The following is a 4,360-nucleotide window of genomic DNA, read 5'->3' as shown; positions in this document are numbered from 1 at the left end:
CTCAAAACGTGTCCACTTGCATGTTGTTTTTACCGACACAGGGAGAATGGGAGGGTAGGTTCGTAGACTTCGCTGGACGCTTGCTTACTCCATCCACACAGCGAACTAAGCCAGGAAGGGCATCGGGCCGCCCATAGTGCAGGGATAGCGCTGGCCGTCGCAAATATCCACACGATCGATATTTTTGTCGAAAAACCACTAACGAAAATGCAATCTTCCCTGGGAAGCAACATTTCATACTGCGCCCGTGGCCCATTATCAGCCAAGACGGTGGAGTACTGGCGAGGCATAAAAAATTCAACATACTACGCTCGCTTACAACGCAGCGCAGGAACATGCACACGGCAGTTGAACTCAATGCATGGCAGCTTCACTTTGGGCGTGCGTCGTACAGGATGCTGGCGAAAAGAATGCGCATGCATTGGGCGAAGTGAAATCACATTCTATCACAAGGTAAGGATAAATTACATCTACAAAATACATTCTTACCCACAGATTTTCAAAGATGTGTTTACTTTTTGCATATCTCCATAATAGATTGACAGGTCACGTCGCGAAAGTCATTGTTTTCTCGCAATGGCGTCAAGTGGAGAGTGAATCAGTTTTAGATCTATAAACCTGAGCGAATCTAACGATAACATGAATAAATTTGGGATTTCTGAACCTTCTAACAAACGAAAACATAATCAAAAATGGACGTCTATGGAACAACGTATCGATTAACCTTCCAACGAAGTTTTGTAGATTTGTAAACTTTTTAGAGGAATACAATATTCAAACTCAGCACGGACTTCGGATTAAATCAACCCGATCGAATTGAGCTGTCAATTGTCATACAAATCCCGCTGAAGATTGTCCGTGTTGAGGCTGAGTGTCTAATTTGTATTGTTATTGGGTAGATTTGTAAAGTTTTGACGATTTACAAATGATAAAGAAACTTCAAAGAGTTATGAATCGCACTTTTCGCGCTATTCGTTTGAACATTTTATGTGAAATGGTTTTCATGTTAAATAGCAATTGATGCTCACTCCACAACGTTGTTTTTCCTTCCGTCTTTATTTTATTCTTTATTCATTTTTATTGTTCATATTGTAAATAACGCCAAAAGTAAACAAACACTAATCAACAAAAAGGTTTATCAATAAGTTCTATTCTCTGAAAAACCATTTCGAAAATTAAAAAATGTGCATGAATTTCTTGAAAAATGTTTTGCCTTAAAAGAAACCATTTTCCGGAATTCTTGATTGAATTATTTACAATTACTCCACCTGCCGACACACCCTGTCCCCATAGTGTGCAGGAAGTAACAGCGAAAGTATAAAGATGTTTGAACGTGCACCGCGGGAACGGTTTGATCACTTTGGAGCTTTGGAGCACTCCCACAAGCAATAAAGCAGCATCTAGCGCTGCTGGGTGAAGGGTTCCCGTACAGAACCTTGCAGTGTTTGTCCACCGAAGCAGGTCGAACAGTGGGTCCAGCCGGGTCCGTTGCATCGGGCGAAGTTGTTTTCATTCATAAATTCAGGAAGATAAGATGGACACAAACGGCGATGTGGCTCGACGGAACGTGATTATGGTCATCGTAGCTGCCTGATGTTTTGCTGTCGCGAGCTCCCATGTCTCCGCCGTTCCCTGTTCCGTCCTCATGCCGGTGTGTCTACTGCGTTCGGGTTGGCTTGGCTCGAAAATAAAAACTAAACCATAAAGAACAGAAAGCCAAGATCAGCAACACTACATTAAACCGAGTGCCTTTCTGCAGGAGGGGCAGGCCATCGCCAAAGATTCCGGACCCATATGGGATAAAGCATCGTAAAACTGAGAGAACTAATGGCTATTTGAAATTCTTAGAAACACACATCCCGCCCTCCCCCTGGGGGTGCCGTCTTCTTGCGCAGCGGAATGAAAATAACAGTTTTATTTTTCGCCAGCTTCCGGCCAGTGTATGCTTTTAGAAGCTAATGTCAGTCGTGTGGCATTCGCCCACAACAGATCTTTACTTCGATTACCATTGGTGCAAATGCAAAAAAAAAAATGCCAAAAGAAACCTTGTGTACTGTAAAATTGATGTAACATTAATGTGACAACCAACGCGCCATTTTAAATTGAGATATAAAATAATCCAAATGGTGGAAGAGAATCCCACAATCCAAACTAGCCCTATTTAAAGCCTTCCAGCGGCGAAGCGGACACCAAGGGTCATCGATCCGCTCGATCAGCTGATCGATGACTTTTGGTTTATCACTTTCATCGGGCTGTCTTTTGTTAGCCGTATTGACAGCTGGTGTTAGAAGCAATAGTGCTTCTAACACTAACATAATGATAAGGATGTAGCAGGTTGATTCGTTTTACAATATAAGGATGAATGTTTGATTGATTGCATTATCTCATTACAGCTCTTATTATAGCTTAATAATTATGGTATATAAATCTTGCCTTGTTTCAGACTTAATTTATTTAATAATTTTCTCAATTAAATTTTAATGTGGAACATTCAAACTTTACTACGTTTTATTAGACAAGTTGCTTGAGAATTGTCAATTCCATTCAAAACCACGTTTGAGACTTTTTTTGTCATTGTTTATAGCATATTAATATTATTTAAGATTGAGATTTAGCACAACTAAACATTTGGACGTTTTAAGTCATTTAGGGAGTGTTCAGATGAAGGCTTCAATATAAAGGCCACCATCGCGGAATGATTTACGCGTGAAGGTGTAAAAGGAGTAGGTAAAGGAGCCCTCATAAGAGGAAAGAACAAAACAAGGAACCCAGCGTTTCGAGGGGAAGGAAAAGGGGGGAAGGTGAATGCCCAACCACCCCGTGTCGGACATAATGATGCGGAAATAATTTAGATGAAGACTGGCCGATAGACCGCGGGCGCGCATGTGTGTGCAGCCCCAAAGGGCCAGCCTTTCGCAGCGGAATTCCGGGAAGACGTCCACCGTGCACACGGACATGCACCGCAACCGAATCGAACCCGCTGCCCAGCCATCGTGGGACACACAATTCGGTCGAACGGCGAGAGCGAACGGTGACGAGATCAGCTGCCGCCTGTTCAGCGCCTAATGGGCAGCGCTCGGGAAAGATTCGCTTTCGGTGGCTGCTGCTCGGTTTGATCGCCGATGACAGTCGAGCGTTCGAAAGTGCACGCGTATGCCGTTCCGGGGGTCTTCCCGAGGCAGGCACACAGGCACACAACACTCGCACACGGCCAGGGGACGATGCGACGATAAAGAGAAAATGCACAACGAGCGTACGAACAGAAGCACACAATGCTACAAATGTCCCCGGGTCACATTTCGGACGGGGTCACTTTGACCCAGCGTGAGCTAGGGTTCACCCTAGGCCGAAGGTATTGTGGACTGTATGAACTAAATACACCAATTAATTTTTCCAAACTATTCATGCAATCCGATACCCGAACTGTATTATTCATTCCTGCCTGCAATTTGACAAGTTTATACGAAGCACAAAACACTGCACCCAATGGAAATTTTCATGGCTCCTAATATGTCTACACCTATGGCCAAAATTGGACTTATTTTTTATCCTTTTGGAGCTTGCAATCCTTTTTATACAAATTTTATACAAACTTTCCGTTACTATCTATAACTTCGCCACATATCTCATAGTAAATGTTAATCCAGGCAAAGTATCTAAAATAAATAAATAAATTTATCAACTATATAATGTGACAGGTAACTTACATTTCCTTTCGCACAACTTGCATGTTTCAGTAAATCGGACATTAAAACTAAATTTTCTGAATATAATTCCTTTCGTTCTGTTAATTATGGCCTCCAAATCCTAAACCAACCAAACGGATTGAATTATTACATCTTTTTATCAAACAGCAATGCGAAAAATAATTTATAAAGGTAACAATGCAGACTTATGCAGAGTAAATGAAGAGCATTTTAAGTCAAACGGAAAAAAGACAGACGAAAACGTATTATGCCAAGGTTTTAAAAGGTGAAAATTAACCAAGGGGTAAGTAAATTCAAAAAAGATTGTATTACTTTGATCAAATTATGTATAACACAGCGAGAGTTAATAAAATCGGTGGTAACTTTTTCAGTCTGGGGTTTTCATCGTCCTTAATCACCTTAAGATATGTCGTCAACAATAATAATAGTTAACGTTTTAAGGTTGTAAAACCAAATGCATTCTTGTTTTGTCAATTTTGCAATAGGTTATGTTGACCGCGCTGGTCCATTTAGTGTTCAGCAGTGCGCGGTTGTGTGGTTGCTTTGCATATCTCACCATCATCGCTACACGAAATTGGCCGGCCAGTCACGGGGAAACCGAACAACCGACCTCTTCCCCATTCCCCACTGCTCTCCCTACACCCGAACCGTTT

This window comes from Anopheles ziemanni, chromosome X, assembly GCF_943734765.1.
Source record: "Anopheles ziemanni chromosome X, idAnoZiCoDA_A2_x.2, whole genome shotgun sequence".
NCBI lineage: Eukaryota > Metazoa > Arthropoda > Insecta > Diptera > Culicidae > Anopheles > Anopheles ziemanni.
Note: the sequence above shows the minus strand (reverse complement) of the source record.